The sequence below is a fragment of the Felis catus genome, chromosome D4 (genome assembly GCF_018350175.1).
Source record: "Felis catus isolate Fca126 chromosome D4, F.catus_Fca126_mat1.0, whole genome shotgun sequence".
NCBI lineage: Eukaryota > Metazoa > Chordata > Mammalia > Carnivora > Felidae > Felis > Felis catus.
Window position 1 is genome coordinate 77,286,253 of NC_058380.1, and position 26,458 is coordinate 77,312,710.

The 26,458-nt window shown below is 42.9% G+C and overlaps 1 long non-coding RNA gene across 4 annotated transcripts in view; it reads right to left on the reverse strand.

Annotated features, from left to right (window-relative positions):
• Nucleotides 1–26,458, reverse strand: part of LOC123381807 — a 466,019-nt gene that overhangs the window by 307,005 nt on the left and 132,556 nt on the right. For all 4 annotated transcript variants that reach the window (XR_006589252.1, XR_006589250.1, XR_006589253.1 and 1 more), the window contains exon 3: nucleotides 5,432–5,559. This is a non-coding gene — a long non-coding RNA (uncharacterized LOC123381807). The remainder of the gene's footprint in view (nucleotides 1–5,431; nucleotides 5,560–26,458) is intronic.

Genomic DNA, 26,458 nt, shown 5'->3' on the forward strand with positions numbered 1-26,458 from the left:
AGAACTATACAAGGTCAACTTCCTATAATAAATCCCTGATTCCAGGTCACTGTTAGTGGTTTAGCTTCTCCAATCAAACTGATTGGTACTGATAGACCCTAGAAGATAAATTGCATATGACCTTTAAGGAAGGAGCCAGAATGTGGTTAAAAGCATGGATTATGGAGTTAGACATAACTTGAGTTTGTAAACCTGCTACCTTACTGCCACTCATGAGCTGTTTAACCTTAGTTTGTGTTATGGGAAGCCTCCAAGGTGGCCTCTGATGACCTTCACCTCCTGGTATATATGCCTTGTGTAGTCCCCTCCCATATTGTATCAGGGTTGGTGTATATGACCAATAGAATACAGCACAAGTGATGGTGTCTCACTTCTGAGCCAAGGCCATAAAAGACACTGCAGCTTCTGCCACTCTCTTTCTTGGTTTACTTTTCTGAAGGAAACCAGCTGCCATGTTGTAAGGATAGCCTCTTGTTCACAACAGTGAGACTGAATGACCAAGTCAACCCTCCAGCCCCAATCAAGCCTTCAGATGACTTCACTCTGTCATTGTACTTGTACATTGCACTTTAGTACTTTATTCTAAACTCATGAGAGACTCTGAGCCCGAACCACTCACCTAAGCTATTTTCAGATTCCTGCCCTTCAGAAACTGTGTGAGGAATATTTATTGTTTCAAGCTTTTAAATTTTAGGGGTAATTTGGTATATAGCAATAACTAATAACCAATACAATAAATAATTTATTTCCTAAAAAGTAAAATGAGCGTGACTATAATACCCACACCTCACTGGGCTGTAGTCAAGAATAAGGGCAAAACTGTATAGAAAGCACTGGCTGCCATGTATGGCATGTGATAAATGGATAAATTAATGCTGCTCCTGCTGTTACTGCTGTTAGTGTTATTACTGTTATTATCATGTCTTCTAAACTTGGCATTCTATGATTTCTTCACTTCAGGTTACAGTGTGGGTAGGTTTCCATGCAGAGGTGACACTTGTATTGGATTTGAAAATCTACCCTCTCATAAATTTATGGTGTTTTCCACTTGAAAATCACTGGGGAGGGGGAGCACCCAGGTGGCTCAGTCAGTTGAGCATCCAACTCCTGATTTTGGCTCAGGTCATGATCCCAGGGTTGTGGAATAGAGCCCTGTGTCAAGCTCTGTGCTGAGTGTGGAACCTGCTTAAGATTCTCTCTCTTTCTTTCTCTCTCTCTCTCTCTCTTTCTCACACACTCTCTTTCTCCTCCTCTGCACACTTTCTCTCTAAAATAATTTTAAAAAATCACTGAGGGTGTGGTAGAGATGGGCATGGGGAAGAACAGCTCCATACCTGGACTGTGTTAAGGCAGGTCTTCTTGGTACAGAGAAGGCCCACCCTTAATCCAAAGGAAGAGCCTTAACTTAGATTCAGATTGCAGGTGACAACATCAGCTCATATAGGTCCACCAGTGGCCCTAGGGCTGGAGAATATTAAAGTTTGGGAATTAAAATCTGATGCCTGCCTGCCTGCTTGGGAAATTAACTCAGTTGGTAATAGCGACTTATTGGAAAGTTGCAAGAAGCATGGACACCTTCCCAGGACTTGATGGTGCAAACAAATTGAATGGCATTTAACATATCTAATTGTTAATGAAATGGAGTATTAATTGTGGAATGTTAATTCCTTCCCTTCAGCAGTAGTTGCTCGCTTGGACTGGAAGTATTTGCATCAGAATAATAAAACATGGGGGCTTAAAGAGGTTTTCTAGATGAATGCAGTCCTCTATTTTTACAAATGAGGTAATAGGGTGGGGAAGATTACAGGTTTATAGATTAAAATAGTGCTGAATCCCTGTCTTAGTCTCTCCTGAAGGGGTCCTGGGCTAGAAGCTAACTTGTATTGAATAAATTACTTGATTTCTCTAAGCCTCAGTTTTCTCATCTGTGAAATAGGAATAAGATATATTTTGCCATAGGTACAATGAAGATTCAAAAAATGCTTGGCCCATAGGATGTGCCCCATAAAATGCAGTTTTAACATTCTTTATTTTATATGCAGATTCACAATGTTATGGTCTGTACTCCAAATAGAAATAGAATACGTGGATATTGTTGAGATTGTTCACCCAAATTGTGAACTTTACTTAAAAAAGAGTTGCTAATTTTTTTTCAATGAATCAAGCAAATTGGAAGATATAAAAAATGGCATTTTCTTCAACAACCATCACCTTCCAGCTTTGTAATCCCTGAGGGTGAGGCGACCATGATTACTTTCTCCATGTTGGATCAACACAATAAATGAGAGGTCCAGAGGCTCCTTAGGAGGAGAAGGGTATCCATCAACAGAGATCAAAGGTCACCTCTACCATAATAACATATACCCAGAAAGTTGTTGTTCTGAGTATGTGACCCTCAACAATACAAAAATTAATCTCCTTTGGTTTTCTGAGTCCTACCTTATTTACCTTATTCTTTGCCCTTTGGTGTGAAGTTTTCTTCCTCAAGAGCTAAGGGATCTTTATTCTATCAATGTCCCCCCATTCATATTCTTTTTCTTTGGGAAATAAAAATTTAAGCCTAGTCAGATTGTTATGACCAGGGGCATCTATTATGAGGAAATAGAAGGTATCACAGAAAGCAGGAAGAACATTAAATAAGATAGGTGATGTTTCAGAGGGGAAATGGAATAGTATGAGCTAAGAGCTGGATTATGGCAAAATTTAAGCCACTGGCAGGATTAATGAGCAGTATGGATCTAATGCAAAGAAACTGAATCCAGGATAGCTTACTAAATCAGGGGTTCTAAAACTGGGAGGCAAGCAAGCAAGGAATTATAAGCTAGGGCTTGGGAATATGGCCAATTCATGTAATGGTGCAAAGCAGGACCCACCATGACTATCTTCTACCCATTGTTTTTAGCTTCTCATCTTGGGAAAAGGATTCAAACTGACTTTGTCGAAGCCTCTCTTTATATATATATACATACATATACATACATACATACACATATATATATGTATGTATGTATATGTATGTATATATAAAGAATATTATTTACATGAACTCAATTTATGCATCAGAATATTTGGAATAGGCATTATTATTTCCATTATCTAGTTGAGAATTTAAAGCTCAAATTACTTGATTCCTCACAGTTCCATAATTAATTAACACAGGAGCCAGGTCTTGGACAATGGATCTATATCTGCATAAGTACAAAGCCTCAATTCTCTCCACTATCAAGATTAGGCTTAGAGTGTTGGAGAAGTGAATAAAGTATGCCAAAGATGGCCCATGGGGCTAAAACAAACTCTGGTCTCTGGCTTGGAGACCCCTCCTTCATGTTCTTCTTCCTTTGTTTGCTGCACACGCGAAAACCCCCACAGATATGGAAGCTGACAACTATAAATTACCCTCCGTGCTTCCATTTGGCGCTCAGATCTTTGGAGAAACAGTTTCCTCCGAGCCCACCGGTGTTAAATAAATCTCCAATCCACCAAGATCTCCGAGTCCTGGTTGGTTTTTCTGCCAGCATTCCAGCCTGGTTCTGTAACACACTTGGTTCCCTGCCTGGGAAACCCAACCACACTGGCCCATTGTTGCCACCAGTTTGGGAGAACGGCGAGGTGGTGATGGACTAAGGGATCACAAGGGAGAAGGTCCACACCCTGCCTGAATTTCAGGAGTCTCCTTCTCAGTTGCCTCTGGTTGGCCCCGCTCGTTGCTCCTGCCCGACTCAAAGAGACCTGGTAGGTGAGGACCTAGACCTGACATCAGAACTGGTAAGGCCGGGGCCCCAAAGAAGTCAGACCCACCCAAAAGGGTGGAAGGGGGACCTGATCAATCCCCGGAGGCCTTAATGGTCTCACAGGTAGAAAATTTGGGGGAATGTAATAGACTCTGGGATGTGTGTGTGTGTGTGTGTGTGTGTGTGTGTGTGTGTGTGTGAATGTGTGGCTCAGCCAGGCTTGCCAGTAGAGTTTGAGTTTGTGACTCCACGGACGGGCACCCTTAAGGTCCCCAAAAGTCTACAGAGTCTGAATGGGCTCTCCTGTGTCATGGTGAGAGCTTAAGGTCTAGGGCGGTATCAGATCAGATTCCGATCGCAAGTCACGACGCTGAGTCCAATATGGCCAAACCTCAACTCAAGTTTCCCTCGGAACGCGACCAGTGGAGTATCTGATTGGTCCTCTCATCCGAGGGGATACCCTCCCTTTGTCTGTCTTTGTGACATCGAACACGAGAAAGAAATTAATAATAGGATCAAAACAGAGTAAGCCTACAATTTTAGAGGTCATGCTCAAAAAATTTAAAAAGGGATTTTCAGGCAATAATGGGGTGAAAATGATACCCAGGAAGTTAAGGACCTTTTGTAAACTAGAATGGCCCATATTCAATGTAGGATGGCCCCCAGAAGGGACATTAGATGCTCAAATAGTGCAGTGGGTGTGGCTAACAGTCACTGGGAACCCAGGCCACCCTGATCAATTTCCACACATCAACTCCTGGCTTGAAATTGCCTGAAACCTCCACCTTGGGTGTGATTCATCCTTAGCAAACAGAGCCAGGCAAAAGTTTTAGCCACTTTATCCGGAGGCTTACCCAGGGAGCCAAAGAAGCGATGCACTGTTCCTGTAATATTTAAAGGAGATGCAGAGGAAGATACTGTCTTTCCACCTCCTTATGACCCATCAAGCTCCCTCCCCCTCCCCCTGAGCTCAAAACTCCTCCCCAGTCTGTCTCTCTGCTGTGGTTGCAGTCGGTGCTGTTCATCTCCCCACCCCTCTTGGACCTGAAGAACCCTCCCCCACAGGGGCCAGCAGCCAGACTGCGCCCCAGACCCAGACCTAATGCTCTCCAAATGCCTGTAAGAGAGACAAGAGAACCTGAAAGGCAGAATGAGGATGGAACAGTCCAGCCCAGCTGTTCCATGATGTATTATCAACTTTTTTTCTACAACCGACCTCCTCAATTAGAAACACAACACTCCATCATACTCTGAAAAGCTACAAGCAATGGTTGACTTGATGGAGTCCCTCTTCCAGACCCACTGACCGACTTGGGAAGATTGTCAACAGTTACTCTGTACTCTGTTTAATACAGAAGAAAGAAGAAGAATAATGAGAGAAACACAACAGTACCTAGAAGATCACGCACCTCCGGGGATCAATGACCCTACTGTCTGGGCTCAAGCTGCTGCGCCTGAAGAATGCCTAACATGGGATTTCACCACAGAAGAAGAAAAGGCTCACATCTGACGATACCAGGAAGTCCTCCTTCAGGGAGTCCAAGCTGGAGCCAAAAAGCCCATGAACATGACTAAAAATCATCAGTCACACAGCACCCTGGGGAGTCTCCTGGAGACTACCGTGAAAGATTATGTGACGCATACCGTGTATATACCCCATTTGACCCCGAGGCACCAGAAAGTCAACAAATGGTAAATACCTCTTTTGTGGCACAGGCTGCCCCAGATATCAGAAGAAAACCCCAGAAGTTGGAGGGCTTTGCCGGGATGAATATCACTCAGCTGATAGAGGTCGCCAATAAAGTTTTCATGAACAGAGAAGTCGCAGCTGAAAGAGAAGCGGAGAGAAGACTAAAAAAGAAGGCCACCCTCCTCACAGCAGCACTAAAAGAAATGGACACTACAAAGATGAGAAGATCCCAACCACCAAAAGGGGGGAAGCCCAGAGCCCCCTTAGCAAGGGACCAATGTGCATACTGCAAAGAGAAAGGACACTGGAAGAATGAGTGTCTGAATTGGAAGGGGCCCTCAAAACCCAGCCGATATCGGGAGGAACCTCGAGGCGAGAACCTCGTTGTTCTGGCCGGGATAGAATCGGACTGAGGGGGACCGGGCTCTTTCTCTCTTGGCCCCCATGAGCCCACGGTCAAAATGAAGGTAGGGGTCCAAACAATAACTTTTATGGTTGACACTGGGGCTGAATAATCTGTTGTTACTTCCCCGGTGGCACCCTTAAGCCAAAAGACAGCAACCATACTTGGGGCAACTGGGACACGGGCAATGCAGCAGCCTTTCTGTCAAGCTCGACAATGTGAACTTGGGAATCACAAAGTCTGGCATGAATTCCTTTACTTACCTGACTGCCCGATTCCTCTTCTGGGCCAGGATCTGCTCTCCAAGCTTGGGGCCCAGATAACTTTTGAACCCACTGGACACACTAACCTCCAATTAAACCCAAGGCAGAAGGAAACCCTGGTCTTGGCGATTACCCTGACAAGGGAAGAAGAATGGAGACTACTCTGCACCCGGACCCTACCCTGTAGCCCCTCAGAATTCAGGCTTACATTCCCCTCTGTATGGGCTGAAGATAACCCACCTGGACTAGCTTGGAGTTGGGCCCGTATTCTAATTGAGTGCCAATCAGCTTGGAATACCCTGCTCTTACCAGTCAAGAAGCCAGGAGGAGGATACCGACCAGGACAGGATTTGAGGGCCATTAATAATGTGACTTTTTACTTATACCCAGTGGTTCTGAACCCATATACTCTCCTCAGCCAAATTCCGGGGTCAGCCAGATGGTTTACAGGCCTCGACCTAAAGGATGCTTTCTTCTGCCTCCCCTGGCTCCTCAAAGTCAACCATTGTTTGCCTTTGAATGGACTGAGCCCGTTAAGGGGTGCCAGATGCAGCCGACCTGGACACAACTTCCGCAAGGTTTCAAGAACTCGCCCACTCTTTTTGGGGAAGTACTAGCTGCAGACCTCGCCGACTTTCTGAGGGAAACCACAGGGTGTGCCCTTCTCCAATATGTAGATGACCTCCTCCCTGCCAGCGACACCCAAGAAGACTGTATGAAATGTGCCAAGGCCCTCCTGCAGCTCCTATCCCTCTCGGGGTACTGGACCTCTTAGGAAAAGGCACAGATTTGTCAGCAGCAGGTCCAATACTTAGGCTTCCTCCTCACAAAAGGAAAAAGAGAACTAGGACCAGAAAGGAAGAAAGTTATCACCACATTGCCATAGCTCCAAAAAAAACGAGGCTTGCGTGAATTTTTAGGGGCCGCAGTGTTCTGTCGCATTTGGATTCCCAGATTCTCAGCCATAGTGGGGCCCCTCTATGACCTGTTGGGAGGGCCAGACCGGGAGCCCCTCGCATGAACTGACGAGGCAAGGGCTGCTTTCACAGAAATAAAGTTGGCTCTGGGACGAGCCCCAGCCCTGGGTTTTCCTGACATAGGCCCTTTAACCTCTTCGTACATGAAAAGGACAAAATAGTCCTTGGAGTGCTCACTCAGAGCATGGGGCCTTGGCAATGGCCAGTAGCCTACCTGTCAAAAAAAAGTTGATCCTGTGGCTGCAGGATGGCCACCATGCCTCAGAGTGCTGGCAGCCACCGTCCTGCTCATCAAGGAGGCAGACAAACTCACACTGGGACAAACACTTAATGTCTAGGTCCCACACGCAGTGATGTCCCTCATGAGCACCCAAGGACATCATTTCCTCTCCAATTCTCGGCTGACACAATACCAAGGCCTCTCTATGAAAACCCAAGGGTCACTCTTGAAACAGTAAGAACACTAAACCTGGCCACCTTCCTTCCCACGGAGGAGGGAGAACCCGACCATGACTGTTCCGAAGTGTGGATGAAGTCTACACCAGCTGCCTGGACCTCTAAGACCAGGCTATGATAAGCCCAGAGATTACCCTGTTTAGCGATGGGAGCAGCTATTTATAAGAGGGAAGCCGAAGAGCAGGATATGCCATAACCACAACCACCAAGGTTCTGGAAGCCAAGGCCTTGCTGGAAGGATGGTCAGCACAATGAGGTGAACTGTACGCCTTAACCCGAGCCCTCATCCTTAGCAAAGGTAAACGAGTTAACATCTACACTGGTTCCCGGTATGCCTTCCCTATTGTGCATGTACATGGGGCCATCTATAAAGAAAGAGGCCTCCTTATTGCTGCAAAGAAAACTATCAAAAACAAGAAATACTAAAGCTTCTTGAGGCTGTATGGCTGCCAGACAAGGTAGCTATCCTACACTGTAAGGGACGTCAGAAAGGAGATGAGCCCATAACTCAAGGAAATCACCTGGCCGACAAAACAGCCAGAGCAGCCGCCTGTGGTGACCCAGGCGAAGCTCCTACCTACACTATGACTCTAGCGCCCCAGAGGGAAGCCTCCCTGCCCCTGTACACAGACGAAGAAAGAAGTTGGACCTTGACAGAAGGGGTCACGCTAAGCAAAGAGGGATGGTGGGTCATGTCAAATGGATACATCTTTGTCCTGTCGTCTATGGGAAAACACCTAGTGAAGGAGCATTACCAACTCACGCACCTAGGGAAAACTGCACTAGAGGCCCTCCTCAAAAAGAACTACTATATCAGCCAGCTGCTGGCATTATGCTGACCTATCAGTGAACAATGTGTAGCGTGTGCCAAAAACAATGCTGGGTCTGCCCCACGGCCCCTGCCTGGCACATAAAGGATGGGGGGCCACCCCTTTTGAAGACTTAGAGGTGGACTTTACCGACATACAACCAAATAAAGGGTTCAGGTACCTCCTTGTAATAATCTGCACGTATTCAGGATGGGTCGACGCATTCCTGACCAGAATGGAACGAAGTCGTGAGGTGGCCAAAGCTCTTCTATGGGAGATTATGCCTCGGTTTGGTCTACCCTTAACCATACACGGTGATAACAGGCCTGCATTTGTGGCAGACATTATACAAACCCTAACAAAGTCCCTCAACATTACCTGGAAACTGCACACTGCTTACTCACCCCAGAGCTCAGGGTAATAGAGTGGATGAATCGCACCCTCAAGGAAACCCTGGCTAAGTTCCACCAAGAGACTAATTTCCCATGGCTAGATTTACTACCACTGGCCCTCCTGTGTGCCCGATGCATGCCTGGGGCACTAGGATTCTCCCCTTTTGAGTTATTATATAGGTGGACCCCCCACCCCCCATGTTTAGGAAAACTCCCAGGAGACCTACACCAGATTGGAGACAAAGGAATAAGAGACCAGCTCCAGACCTTGGGTCCTAAGTTACAGAGATACACCATAGAGAGGGCCCCAATTTCCTTAGGGACCCCCGTTCACCCCTTTCAGCCAGGAGACTCTGCGTGGGTCAAAGGTTGGAAGAGGGAACCTCTTAAACCACCGTGGACCGGGCCTCATACTGTTATTCTAACAACTCCTACAGCCCTTAAAGTTTTAGGTATCACCCCATGGGTCCATCCCTCCAGAGTTAAGAAGGCCAACTCAGAAGAACCCACAACCTGGCAAAGTGATCCAAATCCAGTCAAACTGCTTAAACTGACCCTCAAAAGGAAAACTGGCCCGAAACCTCCAGCCCTGCTCCAGCCACACCCCGGAAGCTGGCTGGCCTGAGCACAGCAGAAGCTGGAGGAATCAATGCATGAACCTAGCCCAGGGGTTTGGATACAACTCTGCAAGCCCTTGCCCTTTACTGGTGTCATAGCCCTGATCTTACTTTTTTACTGCTGGGTTGACAGAGACTGCACCAACAAGCTGGACATGGGACCAAAGATGCATTCTGGGTCTCACATACCTCCTCTGGATGGGAGGATTATTAAGTACTGCCTGTATATTATGATAACCTCTCTCACCCTCACAATTGCCGCTTACCCACTTTGCCCCCAGGATTGTTGTATGACAATAAGGGGGTTAAGGGCATTCAGTGCTTTCACCTCCCTTCACAAAGATTGCTACAAGGAAAAAACACCCACTCTCTGTCAGTCACCCACCCGGTGCCCCAGGGACTAAGTTTTGGACCATAGAGATAACCCAAAATGTCAGGAACCCATGTTACAACAAGGGCCTCCAGAGAGGGAAGCGAGCTTGCTACACTTACCTTCCTCAATGGGGGATGTCGGATGGGGGAGGGGTACAAGACAGGGCCCTTCAAAAAGTTATAGAGGGCACCCAGGATAGGGTAATATAAGCCATAAAGGCGACCACTCCCCCGACAGCCTACCAAGGTTTGACCATTTCAGGCCTCAATCAGATGCTTACCAATTCCCCACTTCAGCGATGGGCCAACACTACTCTACAAGTCCTCCCTAAAATAGATAATCACACCCAAACCTGCTGGATGTGCTTGCCCTTCAGCTGGAGGGCTTACTTAGCCACTCCCATCCCTTTGACCTGGGAAGCTCCTGAAAGTCTCAAAACCAACACCTCTGTCTTAATTGGACCCCTGGCCACTGGGGTCTGTCTCACAAATGCCGATAATCTAATTTGTATGGTCCCTGAAGGTATGAACAGTACCTCTCTATGCGGAAGAAATAGAACCTTAAAGAGGAATACAACCCTATGTCCAACCCCTGGGGTGTTCTATCTGTGTTCTAATTCAGCCTACCAATGCTTAGAGGCCAACTGACTCAGATACGTTATTCTGTCTTCCTAACCCCAGAGAGATCCGTATACACTGACGATCAGTTCCTAACAGCCTTTTAGCCCCAAGTCCCTGGCTAATCGGGCAGCCCTGTTACCTGTTCTGATAGAAACAGAAATTGTGACAGGAATAGGAAATGGAATAGGGGGCATAGGTTTATCCGTAGAACTATACCGTAGACTATCTCAAGAGATAAATGAAGACATGGAACGGGTGGCAGATTCTCTGGTAACTTTATAAAACCAAATAAACTTTCTGGTGGCAGTGACCCTCCAAAATAGGCAAGCCCTTGACCTCCTCACTTCAGAAAAAGGAGCAACTTGCATCTTTCTGTGGGAAGAATGTTGCTATTTTGTAAACCAGTCAGGAATAGTTACAACTAAGGTTAAGGAACTCAAGGAAAGAATTCAACATAGACAACAGGGAAGTATCAATCAATGGAAAGGATGGGATCTCACAGATTGGGCATCCTGGCTTCCTGCCCTGGTGGGGCCCTCTCCATAATTTTACTTGTATCCATTGGCCTCTGTATGCTGAGTGCCGTGGTACATTTTATTGAAAACGCTATTGCTCGCCAAACTACTGCACGTATCTTAGCCTTCTGAGAGTACCAACCTGTAAAACCGAAAGGTGATATCTACTAAAAGTTTTTTTAAAAGGCATCAAAGGGGGGAATGTTGGAGAAGTGAATAAAGTATGCCAAAGATGGCCCATGGGGCTAAAACAAACTCTGGTCTGTAGCTTAGAGACCCCTCCTCCATGTTCTTCTTCCTTTGTTTGCTGCGCGCTGGAAAACCCCCCACAGATATGGAAGCTGACGACTATAAATTACCCTCCCCACTTGCATTCGGCACTCAGATCTTTGGAGAAACGGTCTCCTCTAAGCCCACCAGTGTTAAATAAATCTCCGATCCACCAAAATCTCCGAGGGCCGCTTGGTTTTTCCGCCGGCATTCCAGCCTGATTCCGTAACAAGAGCACAATTAGAATCACAGATAGGGGTCAAGCAGCTCTAGTTAGATACCTTTGTGACTGAGGTGACTGAGATTAAGAACCAGGATGATCAGCTGATAGCAGGGTACTAAATGTACCTTTAGTAAAATGGCCGCATTACACTTATTTGAGTACTCCTCTAACATTGTGATGGAAAGACTCTCCACCATTACTCTGAGTCTTGAGAAATCATTTGAAATGAAGGCTCAGAGTTCATGCAAGATTTTTATCTCTTTGGGAAAAAAATGGACATTAATTTGAATAGAACCCAGTATATTTATGTTCACAAATTCTTCCTTGAAGGTAGGGGAGTAAAAGAGGGTGTTTTTAGAAAGATTTTAAACTAAAATTGAATCAAGACAGTTTAACTTCATTCTCAATGGCAAGTGATGGATGCCTGAATAGTTTTAAAAGGCTTGAGTTTAAATGCTGGTTTTGCTTTTAACCAATGGGATGGTTTAGGGTACTATCTCATTTCTCTGTGCTTACTCATTCTCTTCTTAAAAAGGTAGAACATAACTGCCCTACTTAATATCATAGAGTTGCTGTGAAGCAATAGAATGTGGAATTTATGAAATGATCTTGTAAACTCACTGTGCCCATGTAGAGGTTGACACTCTTCCTTAAATACCAAAGGCCAAGATTCCCATTTGCCTAGTACTAGAGGATGCCCGGGAAATCAGTACTTACACTCTGTATCTGGAGCCAAAAGGATGCAGTGCTGCCCATGAGAACAGTGAACTGAAAGTCAAGTTGTCCGGGCTGCTTCTCACCTCTTCCAGTCATTAGCATTATTACCTGGGCAATTATTCCTTCACCTCTCTGACACTTACTTTCCTCACCTCTTAAATGAAGAAGATGATCTAAAATTTTCAAGACTGGTTTTCAACCTTGGCTGCAAACCAGATTCTCCTTAGGTGCATTTGGAAGACTAATCCCCAGGAGGCATCCAAGATTAATTAAACCAGGATCACTGAGATATGATACAGGTATCACTGTTTTTGAAACTCCCGTGGTGATTCCAAAACATAACCATGTTTGAGAACAACTGATCATCTAAATGGTTTTAAGGTCATGGTCCCTCAATGTCTAATATTCTAGTGTTTTGAGAGAATTCCTGGTTACCTCCAGGTTGGTCCATCTCCAATTCCATAGTAGAGTTTTGCAATGTTGTTGAGAATTGCACATACCAGTTATATTAGTTTCCTAGGGCTGCCGTAACAAAGTACCACAAAATGGGTGGTTTAAGCAACAGAAATTTATTGCCTTCCTGATCTGGAAGCTAGAAATCTGAGGTTAAGGTGTCAGCAGGATTGGTTCCTTCTGAGGGCTACAAGGGAGAATCTGCTCCCTGCCTCTCCCCTGGTTCTGGTAGCTTCCCGGCAACCTTTGGCATCCCTTGGCTTGTAGAAGCATCATCGCAGTCTCCGTCTTCACCTTCATATGCATTCTCCCTGTGTGTATAGCCTTTGCCCAAATTTCCCCTTTTTACAAGGATGCCAGTTATATTAGATTAAGGCCCATTCTTCTCCAGCATGACCACATCTCAACTAACAATGTGTAAAGTGACTATTTATAAATAAGTTTACAAGCTTAGGTACTGATGTTTGAAAATCAGCATGTGTATTTTAGGGAAATGCAATTCAATTCATAAAGCCAATACTTGGATTTGAGCAATTGGGAAGGGCATGGTTCATGGAGGGGACCTCTTGAAACTTCCATGGCTGGTTCCAAAGGAGGACCCATTCTCATGTAGAACACAGCACACCTTCCATTCTTCCTGAGCTCCAACCCCCACTCTTGCCAGGTTTTTAGAATTCTATTCCTCCTGACTGTCCCCTCCTGTATCCTCCAGTGATCTGTTGCCAGAGACGGAGACCCTGGCCCCTTTATTTACCAGTTTAGGGATTTTCCTTTAAGCATCTCAACCCCCTGCCAACCACCTCTAGTTATTAAAATGCAGCTCAGGATGTCTCACTCTGGCTGTTACATTATCATTCCTCGTTAGAGACTCCTCCAGGGCCTGAGACATCCCTGCACTGACTTTATAATTACAAAGTCAATTTCTAAACAGACATTTGCAAATAAGTCAATTTAAATACTGAGATTTGCAAACAATAATTAAGCAGTAGCTTCTTTTTAAATATCTCTATATATAATTAATGCCTGTGGGCTTTTCATTTTACCTTGCAACTGGGTAGTTTGCAATTGTTTGTTGAGCTAAAGGGTTCTCTGAAAGCAAATCAAAGCACTGGGGAGATTTGGGAAGCAATTGAAGAAAGGGTTTTTCCTTTTCCTCCTTCATCCCTACTACTACATGTGATTGGCTGTGCTTTTCATCAGTTGGGATTATGATAGGGGAGGGAGGCTGGAGAAGAATCATTTTCTTCAGTAAAAACAGCAATAACAATATAGGATTCTGGTCTGGCTAACATGGCTTCTTAAGATATGCAGTCAGGGAGTCTCCATGCTGAAAGCCTCAGCTCCTGCCAATTTCAACATCACCTAAAGAGAGAGCTCTCAGTAGCTCAGCTTTGATAGTGCTTCTCCCTGGTTTTAAAAAAATCTACAGTGGATCCCTGTTACCTGAAGGATAAGGTTCTGACCCTGGCATTCATGGTCCTTTACAATCTGGCCTTATTCTCTCTTTTAACAAGTTTTTTTTTTGAAAACCTACTAGATGCTAAGGAAAATAGTAGGTCACAAGGGCACGCTGGTAAATAAGATAGTCTATTTTGAGGTCTAATGGGGATAGAAACACTGAAAAAGTAAACTTATGGATGATGAATGTTGCAAAAGAGGACGTAATGCGGAGGGAGCAAAAGGTAAGCTGACAGGGTGGGCATAAGCCCACCTCAGGTGGGATATGTGTGATATCCCTCTGGCACTCCTGGCTGCCCAAGAACAAAGGAAAGGGGAAAAACAAATGGTTAACTGATAGAGATCATAGTTCTGCAGGACCTAAGTCTCCATCACCCCTCCATAGTGATGTGGGAAACAAAGGCAGAAGGAAATGGCAGATAGAACTAAATTTCCTCATCCCTGCAGCCCATTGACAAATATCTGCTGGCAGAGTAAAATATTTCTCCAGGAACTTCCTACAGTCTTAATGCTAATGCTTTGCTAGATGGAAAAACAACCTTAGCTTGACAATAGCTAGGCCCCCACTATCCTGTAAGTCTTCTTTAGCATATGAAAATATCACTGGAAATTTCCCCTGGACTTTACCTCCCCCAACTCCAAAGTATAAAACCAGTCTCTCCTCATAGTCCTGGGTCAGTTCTTGCTGCTCACAGGTCCTGTCCCTCTGCTTCAATAAAATCACCTTTTTGCACCAAAGACCTCTTCAAGAATTCTTTCTTGGTTGTTGCCTCCGGACCCTGCGCACCCCACTGCCACCCAAAAAAACCCTCATCAGTAGGAGTAAAATTTGCATTGGTCTGGAGACTGATGAATGTCACTTTTAAAAAAGTGATATTTCCAATAGAAATCTCAAGGATAAGCGGCCTTTAACAAGATGAAGACTGAGCAGAGGAATTTCTGTTAAAACTCAAAGCAGGGGACCAGGAGTAGCTAACATAAGGAGATGGTAGGAAATGAGGCATGAGTCTAGACAGAGAAGTATGGACTAGAATCTTGAAGGCATTGTAGGCTAGGAAATGATGTGACTAGTTTGGCTTATGCTGTCCCAACTGTGTCCTCAAGTCCTACAAAACCAAAGTCCTACCAGGCAACGCCCTCCCAGAGAGTTGGATGATCCAGAAACTCTTGAGTCTGTGTTCCCAAACTCTCCTCCAGGAAGGAGGTTCTCCCCAATATTCTCAACCTAGCCAAATCCCTCAACTTCAAAATCTGATTCAGAAATCACAGACTCTTTAAAATGTCTTAAGTCCCACTACCACGGCCTTGTAAGAATAGATTGCCCTCTAATCAGTGCTTTGAAAGCATTTTGTTCAACTCCTTAGTTCAACTTATACCATGCATATATTTATGTACACATATAATAATGCAACTGCATAAATGTATATTATATCTACAACTCTCTAGTTCAACTCATACTAATACACATTAACAGTAAAAGCTTTCATTGTTTTCAAGTTAGTGTGTATATCTCAGCAAAATGTTAGCAAATAGTAGATACAAATAGTTCATTATAGTAATCATCAATTTTTCCAATATCACAAGTATTTTTCAGTGGGAGTCCCCACAGGTGCTGTGGCAGGGGCTGGTATGATTTGCCTTCAGAGTGTCCTCAAGCACAGTCATAACTCTCCTTAGTCTGTTGGTAATCCCATTCAGTATATGGGAAGAGAGCTTCTGTGCAGCTTTCCCTCAGGTAGAGTGAGGCTGACTGAGATCAGAGGTCCCCAGAAGAGAGGTCAAGATTCATCACTCCAGAGTTCATGAGGCGTCATTCATTTATTGCTCTTATCAAGGTGCTGACATTCTGGGCTTAAAATACAGGAAGGGGAATCCCACTGACCTCGAGGCCTCTGTTTCACCCCATCTCTGAGATAAAAGTCTTTCTCTTTTCCCACATCCATTCTTATTAGAAGGCAGGTACAATTCAGGCCCAGGATCTGGGCCCTTGAAAAGTCAGCACTGCTCTGCAAGTACAAAGCCAACCTGGAGAAATTAAGGGTATGGCCAGTTGAAGAACCTCCACTTCCTCCTTAAGTCAGTCTTATTTCTTTAGTTCAAACAAATCAGTACAAGGGGTAAGTGACCTTCAGTGGGGTACATAGTTCCCAATTCAGATAATGAACAGATTATGAGTGACCCCCATAGTCCTTTCAAATAAGAATTCTGTCTCCTTTGGTGATGTATTCCAGAGGCTTTGGTATTAATTTCTTATGGTCTTTTCTTAAGAGACCCCTCATCTCTGGAAAGGCCTTAAATGCTGATGGAGAAGGGTTTTACAAAATGCAGATACACAGTTCCCTAAAATAGTTAATGCTCCAGTGTAGGAGTGAATCATCAGTGATCTTCCCTAACTCTGACCCTCATATCTACTCATCCATGAGCTGCTGGCTCATGTTCCAGATGCAACTGTCTGGGATAATCAGATTTTGTGTGTGTGTGTGTGTGTGTGTGTGTGTGTGTGTGTGTGTGTAGGGGGGCAAAATCAGATATTGGTTCTGATTAAGATTACTATGAAGTTCATTTTTTAATCTGGGTAAATAGATGAAAAAAAAACCTATGAAATCTTAATTCCTACTCTGCTCAATTAAATGAGAATCTTTTCAAGTAGGTGAGGACCTGGGTACTTTTTATATCTCTTAATGTGATTCAGTTCAGAACCACTCATCTAGATTGTCACTCATTGAAAGCCAGCTTTATTCTGATTCAATTGTCTGTATTCCAAAATGGGGATCCAATGCAGATAAAAGCAGATAGACCAACTAAAGCTCTAACTTTTGGTGACCTCTCACATTTGTCAGCCATCAAGACACTCAAAGAAGTGCTCAAGGCAATGAGGGATGGGCATGAGCAGCATTCCAAATTCCTACCATTTGGGGGCAGCTTTGAACATGTCCTCCCACACCTGAGTGAGCACACACATCTTTACGGAATCCTACTAGCATATTTTTCTGGTCCTTCTTCCCTCACCCTTTTTTTCCCTCTTAGTCACTCTTTTCTGTCTTTCTCTTTGGTTTCCCATTCACTGCTTCCATAGAGCCCAAGAGCCCCAGAATGAGGATATAGAGTGTATACAGGTCATGGTGCTTGTGGTCATTGTATGCCATTGGAAGAGTCACTTCAATTTTTAGGCTTCCTTTCCCCTTCTGTAGTTAGTTGATTGGATTAGATAGAATTATATTTACCTTTCAACACTAATTCTACTGTGATCTTTTATATTTTGTCATTTTCTCTTCTTTTTCCCCCTCCTTTAACACTTCTCTCTGTAAAAATTTTTGAAGGTTGGTTTTGAATAAATGGGGAATAATAATTTCAGTCCCTTTTGCACCTACTTTTGGTCCAACTTCCAAGGTTCACAACCAAGCAGAAAGCTGCGGTACAGGAAAGTCAACACTCGTAGTCGAATGGAGATGCTGTGGTTCATGCCCTTAACTGGGATTTCATGTACTTCATCTTTCCCACTCAGTGTGGACTTCCATTTTCCCAGCCTATCAAATTCCTCCTGCCCTTGATCATGTAGCTCAGATTTCTCTTCTACCATAGAGAAGACCTACCATGATCATCTTCCTTGATCATGCAAACCCTCCTTGAATAACTTCTCTTTGGCCAACTACATCATTTATATCTGAATCTTAAAACATACCATTTAGATACAATTTTACATCCCTTTGTTTGGTGTTATATGTCTGAGTCTTGTGAACATTATTTATAAGATTATGGAGGATACAAGCTTAGGGTGTCAAGCTCAAGGATAAGCATACAGTGTGCACTTAAGATAGAATCTGAGAATATTACAAGTTTATCAACTTAAAAATAATCTCTTTCAATTCCCAAAATTCACACACAAAGAAACTCTCAGAGAGGAAAAATGACTCTCAGAGAGTTAATGGCTGAACTTGACTAAAAGCTAGGTGTCCTCAATCCATTTCATTTTTTATATCATTTGCTGTTTGATTTATTTCTCCAATACGTAATCATGCCCCAGATCCTCAAAAGGGTCACTTAACCCACTGTTCTTCCATTTCTGTACAGTTTCACAGAGATATATTTCATCAAGATGTACTCTTGATGCCCTTATGTACATCAATTTTTTAAATTTTTTAAAAAATATTATTGAGAGAGGGAGGGAGGGAGAGAGCGAGAGCGAGAGGGAGGGAGGGAGGGAGAAAGACAAAGCATGATCAGGGCAGGGGCAGAGAGAGAGAGAGAGGGAGATGGAGAATCTAAAGCAGGGTCCTGGCTCCAAGATGTCAGCACAGAGCCCAATGCGGGTCTTGAACTCAAGAACCGTGAGATCATGACTTGAGCCAAGTTGGAAAGTTAACCGACTGAGTCATTCAGGTGCTCCTGTACATCAATTTAAAATTGATATGTTAGTCCACATAGATGTCTCCTCTGTTAAGGAGGCAATGATGGTTTAACAGAAGGTACTTTCAGCTTGAAATCTGAAGATCTGCCCTCAGTTCTCTGTTTGTGACTTAGAAACTGGAGGAGTATAGGCTTACTATTTCACTCCTCTACACTTACATTTCCTCATTCACAAAACTAAGTATAAATACCCTTAACAAAACACTTGAAAGTCTGGATGACTTTGGATGAGGTTTGCCCTCTGTTAACTGTGATGAGCTACTGAAATATCAAATATGGGTTTTTTCTCACTATTATTAACAAACAATAATAAAGTATAAAAACATTAGTGCCGGTTAGGGGAGCAGCACCCTCATTTTGCTTCTCGAGACTACTTGGTGGGCAAGAAGCCATCATCAATATTGGTGACAATTACATACACCTCCTCTCTTTTCCTTATGTGTGTGTGAAACCCATAACTTAAAACACTTGCTGCTATTCAGCACAAAAACAAATAGCAAAGCAACTCTGCCTGTGATGTATTTCAACAGCATAACTTAGACTTGCCACCATTCTGTTAAATTATGAATATCTATCACCTGATGGAGTCAATGCTTTTATTTGGAACAGGGAAGGAGGGAGGCAATGAAACACACACACAAACACACACACACACACACACACACACACACACACACACACACAAGGAGATGCGGTTGCTATAGCGATTAACAATGGGTATCCTTCGAACAGGGTTTAGGGATGCTGATGCAGCTAAAACAAATGTTTGTGTTTGGCCACGGTGGAGACGGTGACGGATTATGGAGCCTTGGCCTTGAGCCTTGATGTAATCCAATTCTAAATAAATCATAAATCTAAGTGCAGACTGGTAAGGCAGAAAGAATACCAATTCAGGCCAAGCAGTAGCAAGCGGGCAGTGGTGGCCAGGATTGATTATGGGGTGTGCAGCAGGAAGCGTTGACAGGAGGAGGACCGTGACCAGCCTGCAGGGATGTACTTCTTTCTCTTCTAGCCTTAGCCAACCTCCAACTGAGCTGCCAGACCTCAGTAGTGTGAATGAGAGATCACTGCTGAATTAGCCACAAGGCCAGGGATTCTGCCGCCTCCTAAATTCTCTCAGATGAAGGGATTTTTCATTGTGAAGGGTGCTGAATTGCTAATGTTTGGGCTACTTTCATGAGACCCTTACTTGGAAGGACCCAGAAGTTAGCAGAGAGCCTAAAGTCTGCTGGAGTGTGAGAAGATGCTATAGTTAAAGCACCTGGATTTGGAATAATTGTATACTTGTATGAGGGAGTAACAGGAACAAAGACAATTGTTTATGCAGAATGCTGACATTCTTCCTCATTTTCTGTTTTCAAAGTGAAAGAAGCAATGAATGAAGGGTGAAATGGAGAACCAAAATGTTAGCTTTATGTACACTGGAAAGGACAGGGCCACTCGGGAACAAGGAAGAATATGGAAAGGTGTGAGCAGAGATTGAGAACAATATGAGCCATTGTAGGTTGGGCAACTATGAGAGAATTTTAACAAATCTGGAGATGGGGGTATTCCAAGCTGTTGGAAAAGTTAAAGAACTGAATTTCAAGAAATTTTGTTGTATTTTAAAAATTGACTCCCTGTTTGAACAATTACAAGAAACTACAAAATAAGATGTAAATTTCTTTTCAAATTTCTTGGATGTCAGACCAGAGTTCCTTACAAATGCAACATATTATGCCAAAATGGAGTAGCTAAACATTATTTTTTAAAGATTTTTTGTAATGTTTATTTATTTTTGACAGAGAGAGACAGACATAATGCGACTAGCTGAGGGCAGAGAGAGAGGGAGACACAGAATCCAAAGCAGGCTCCTGAGCTGTCAGCACAGAGCCTGATGCAGGGCTCGAACCCACAAACCATGAGATCAAGACCTGAGCCTAAGTTGGAGCTTAACCGACTGAGCTACTCAGATGCCCCTAAACATTATTTGGGTTTATTCTGGAAGGGGTTTGGGATAAAAAGTGCAATATTCAGATTCAAATCACTGAAAAAAAATTTTAATGTCTATTTATTTTTGAGAGACAGAGCATGAGAGGGGGAGGGGCAGAGAGAGAGAGAGAGAGGAAGACACAGAATCTGAAGCAGGCTCCAGGCTCTGAGCTGTCAGCACAGAGCCCAATGTGGGGCTTGAACCCACCAACCGTGAGATCATGACCTGAGCTGAAGTCAGATGCTTAACCGACTGAGCCAGCCAGGAGCCCCCAGATTCAAGTAATTTAAAATTATCACCCTCCAACTTAACACAGAGAGCGTTTTCTTCACGGCTGCCAAATTAACGGACCTATGACACATGGGATAGATATTGATCCAACATGAGCAACAATGGTCCTAGAAATGCCTCCTCATTGCCAGAGAGATACCACGGACACTACTGTGAGGTCAGAATTGTGGTATTTAGGCAATATATTTGGCCATATAAAAGTAGATGTTCATTAAATTGATTAAAGATTATTGTGGAGCAGTGGAAGCAAAGGCAGGATGAGATGTACAACACATTTATTGGTGGAGAAATGCCCATTGAAGGATAATGGGGAGCAAGCAGGAGAAGACAGGGAGAACCTTCAGACTGGGATGCAGCTCTGACTCCAGGGAAGAAGGACAGGAAGGAAGGAGGATTGGATAATAGCAGCCTCAGACTGTATTTGTTCCAAAAGGCTTTAAGATGGGTCAAAATCACTCCTTAGAAGAGTCTTGAATCCTCACAGGAATGAACTGGCATTAGTACCTTCATTGTGCTCAGTCATTGGCTGGGAGCATCCCACTGCAAGTATGGTCTCAGAGGTGACAGATCCGGTGGGTCAGTAACTGGGGCCATCTGTCAACCAGGTTCCCCACAGCAGGAGCCATGAATTTCCACGGCTACCACAGTGAATTTTAGGCTAGATATATTTATTGTTTTAACCTGGCTTCTATAGAAATTCAATATCTTAAAGAATTATAGACCTTTCTCAAAAGGGACAGGTGGTCACTGGCAGGCATAATGGACTGATTCAAGGCTTTGTCCTGGGCCAAATTTTTAAGACAAAATTCCTGAGAATTAAGCTCCAGCTCTGGGGTATTCCATCAAATACCTGTGGAACTGATGTTACAGGCCACAGTGTGATAACATTTTATGTGAATTTGGATTCTGCAAATTAGCAATTACATCGTATAAAATATCAATGTCTCACTTTATGCATAATATTTAACACTATGCGACTCATTCAAATTAAAAACAATTCATCAAGAATTTCATAATTTCAAAGTGGGCTCTGTGAGTTATAAACTGTGTCTTTGATAGGGCCAAAAGCAACATGTGACTTCAGATGTTAAACAGAAAGACCTGATGCCCTGTGTCAGGATCAATCTTTAATTATGTGATGTTTTGAAAGTTATGATCTTTATACAAAAAATGCATGAATCTTCTTTTACTCCAAGAAACTTGACAATGTGCACAGGTAACTATAACAGCAATGTGAGAAGAAAAAACAAACAAAGGAAATATTAAGTTGTGGGCAAAACTTGCAGTGAACCAAGAGGTAGAGGAAGGAGGAGAAATACTGGCAATTAAGTAAGACTACAGGGTCCAGGATTAGAATTTATTTATGCACTCTATGCAATCTATTTTGGTATGGGCTGCCTGAATCTCCTAGAAAAAGTGAAGAGAAGCTGGAATGTTTGTGTCTAGTTGATAGCTGTGTATGGGCAGGAAAGGGACTTACGAGTTGCATTTTCTTCCAGACTGGAGGGACTTCCACAGCTGATAATTGGGCAGTAAGTGGGTAGAAAGTAGCTTGGAGGATCAGAAACTCCTAGATCAGGTCAGTGCAGCAGCAATTTCTAGCCAAGAGTTACAAAACTATTTCAGATTTCACCACCTATATGAGATGTCTGAATTCTTGCTGTTAGCAAAGCTAATTAGAGGAAGGTTGGGGGGAAAGGGGAAAAGAAAAGAGTGAGCATGATGTCTCCCTGGAAAGAAATCAAATAGCAGAACTCAGACTGAAACTCTAGGTAAGGCATGAGAATCGAGAGATACTATAGACTCCTAAATTTGGGTACCCCAAAATGTGACCCAGGTTGGCAGAGATGAGTGGTTTCAACTCTATCAGCTGATGCTTCAGAGATAGCCAGAGGCTGCGTCTCCTAAATCATCTCCACAATGAGAATGTGGAATGGAAAATGGAAAATGTTACCTGGCATACTGTGGACCCACGAGTGGAAGGGAAAATGTCAGAGATGAACTGAAGATTAAGAGAAGCATCAAGTAGCTGTGAGGCAACAAACTGGATAAACATTTCATCTTCCTTCCTTCTTAGGAGAAATACAACCAGGATTGGGAGGTGACTGAACCTGAAAAACAACATGGTTGCTACTCTGAACTTGTCTAAGTTACTCATACCTAGGTTTGTTGGACATAACTTTAATGGGTACAGTCAGTGCTCAGCTCTTAGAAGATCCCACTGGATCCTGTAAGAGAGGAAGGGGTTCAGGCTACGGATGAGAAGGACCAATGGGTGGTACAAAAAACCATGTTCCCTTCTTTCAGGAGGTTCTTAAAGAATTCCCTGAAGTTTTATTATAAAACATGAGTATTCAAGGCTCCCTTCTTTCTTGCCCTCTAAGAAAGTGATGTGTAGTATTAATGGGTAAATTGAAGAATTGAAGACAAAGGAAAGAACACTTGTTTTAAAAAAGAAAGGGCAGAGACGTATCCTTAAGATAAAATGATAAATCAAACATGGGTTAGATTTTGAGGAGATTGGGGCTTTTGAAAAGAGGAAACATTTAGGGCCGGTTGCTACTCACTTAAGTATAAGAAAAATACATTGAGAAAAATTACTTTTAAGGAGTTTCTTTTTCTCTGAGTATTATGCTTGGCATCTATTTTTTTAAAAGAAACTTTATTAAAGATTTAAATAGCCTATTCAATTTTCAAATATTTGTTCATATGAAATTAGAGTTTCTTCTAAATGTGACACTGTGCTGAGGCAAGCCCTAGAATAGCCTAGCTTTATCTTGGTTATGCTGGCACAGTATATAGTTGAGCATCTATCTTTTTCCAATAAGAATTATATTAAAGTATAAATTATCCAAATTCCATTCTTAACTGGAAATGTTCACTCTAAATCAAGAGAAAGTCTAAATATTGGAGAAGCAAGTCAGCTGTATAAAGACTCAGAAACAGAATTGGAATGGAAATTGCAGGAGTTACCAGGGATTTAAAATTAGAGCCTCAGGATTGGAAAAAGCATTGCAAAATCATTAAGTTCAACCTCCTAGCCAGTCAGATTTGCCTCTGCAATGAGCATGACAGATGGCCACCTAGTCTTTGCTGGAACCCTTCCAGTAATGGAGAGATCTCCACCAAGGCAGCCAATTCTGTATTTGGACAATCCTTATCATTATAATGTTTCTTGTATTTAACCCAAATTTGTTCTCCATGACTCACAATTATTGGTCTTCATTCTATCCTCTGGGTACAGTAGAACAAGGCTGAGAAGAGAGGTCTCGCCATTTACTAACTATTGAGTAAGGGCAAATTCTTAATATGAACAAGAATCAATTTCTGCATTTTTACAATAGACAAGATAACTCCGAAATCATAGGTTTACTTTAAGCATTAATATGATAATATGCAGATTCAATACAGTGTCTTATACATAATATATTCCCAAAAATGTTTTAAAAAACGATATCAACATTACTAATGAAAATGTTAGTAGAAAGTCAAGATCAATGCCAAAGGATTCCAGGTTATCTCTTTCCTGTCAAAATTTACTTTTCTGGCCTTATGTTAAGTAATGAATCTCCATCTTGGAATGAGTCTAATCATAGGTGTCTATGGCCTTGATTTTGCAATCTGGCTCTGACCACTTGAGCTCCCAACCTTTCTCTCTTATTTTGTATCTTCTTAAATTCTGATCTTGATCTCTGTGCATCTAACTCAAGCCTGGTAAGTGGCAATTCCTTTCTGGCTCCACCCTGTGTCTGGGTGGAGCATGAACATTCACATTTCCAGGGTGATCAGTGAGAAGGACTGAGACCTTTCACTTGATGTACATATTAAGAATGCTGTACATGCTTCATGTTCTTCACAGACACATGTTCAAATTTTTGCATACTTAAATCCAATATAAGGGCAAAAGCTCCTAGGGGGTGCAAGGGCTCAAATGCTTCTGGGAAAAGAGTTAGACATTATCCCTTGTATTTATTTCCCTTGTATATACCCTTGTAAATACCCTTGTACTGATTTCCATTAAAGAGCTGTATGAAGTCATTTTGCTTGGAAGCCATGATAGACAAAGTCCAGATCCTCCTGCAAGAAAGGAGTGGCTGCCATGTTGTAGGAAGAGTTCTCAGAAAACATCTTCCAACTTTATCTTCTTCAGAGTTGGCTTAAACTGCAGAGAACCACCTCACTGAAGTCATACCCTTCTGAAGTCAGTTCACCTATGACTGGCTCAGTTAGGGGTGTAAAGGCCTGACCATTTCAGCTCAATGTTGAACTCTCATGTCCAGTGCTTACTCTAGAGCTTTCTACCATGCTGATAGAGGCTTTGTTGAACCTGTATTGCAGCTCATCTTTTTCCTCCACCCAATTCTGCTTCTACTCTCTTTTATAGGCGTTAATTCCTAACAAATATCATGCTTCCCCAAATTGTCTCATCATCTGTACCTGGAGAAGTAGTGACAAAGGCTACATGAACAAGGAGGGATTTGTTGTACATGGTTTCTCCCCACCCAGCCCCACCCCAAAAGCTTCTGGGAGATGGGACAATAGAAATGGCATATATTCTTTCCACCTTGTGAAGGAATTAGATTTAAGATCTTAAGGAAAGGGTGGAAAACAGAGGGAATGGAGCTCAAGCAAAACTTGTAAGACTCTGGGATAAAGCAACTCTGCTTTGAAGCCCATCTGATGAATTCTGAATTATGGACAGTTCCTTTCCCCTGATAGGCCACAGTGTACCAAAGTGCAGGGACAGCAAGAAGACACATTGAAGAAGATGGAGAATAAGTAGACTTTCTCCTAAACCCATGCAAAAAAAATCACCACCCTGGTGATGGAGGAACTGGAGGCATACAGCAAGACTCAGAATAATTGGGATCTAGGCCCCAGTATCAATGTTGCCACACTTGTACATACCTACTGGTGGGATGTCAGGTATTTGGGTTATAACCATAGGAATACACGTGATCTATAAATGTGTTGCACAGTTGAAAGTAAAAATAAAAACAGCAACAAGAAATCCATACATAGAATAAGTATATAAATAACTAGAATCAATCACTCTATTTATTTTATTTTTGAGAGAGAGAGAGACCACACATGAGTGGGGGAGGGGCAGAGAGAGATGGAGACAGAGGATCCAAAGCAGGCTCTGCACTGACAGCACAGAGCCCGATGGGCTTGAACTCACGAATCATGAGATCATGACCTGAGCCAAAGTCAGATGCTCAACGAACTAAGCCATCCAGGCACCCCTAGAATCTATTTTTAAAATCAAATCCAGGGATTAGAAATTTTTACCTGATGTAATCCAGGGTTAGAATAATTAAAACAAAACAAAACCCACAAAGTTCTAAATAAGACATCTATGAGACTCAGAAGAATGAAACTGAAGATCTATGAATTCCCAGTCATTAAATACAGATTCTCTGATGTGATATAGAGTTTCAAGTGTTCTGATGTCATAGCATAGCCTTATTGCAAATATCAGGAAACAATCTTTTCTCCAGAATCAGAAATCATTACTAAGAAATCATTACTAAGCACTACAATAATTGCAGAAACACTGAAGAAGACAGTATGTATGTTTCACAAAGCCTGATTAAGTAAGCTTCAAGGACACAGAAATAAATGCCATGTGATCTGTTCTCTGCAAAGGGTCTGATATATTTAGATTTTCATTAAGATGGGCTGAAGCACAAAATGTCTTAAGTTATCCAGGAAATGTAATTAACCACTTCCTAAGATTCCTACTTAATCAATGCTATTTTCCCCAATATATAGTTAATTGAACTGTCAGAGTCTACTGTGGTCTGGGGTATGTGGCTAA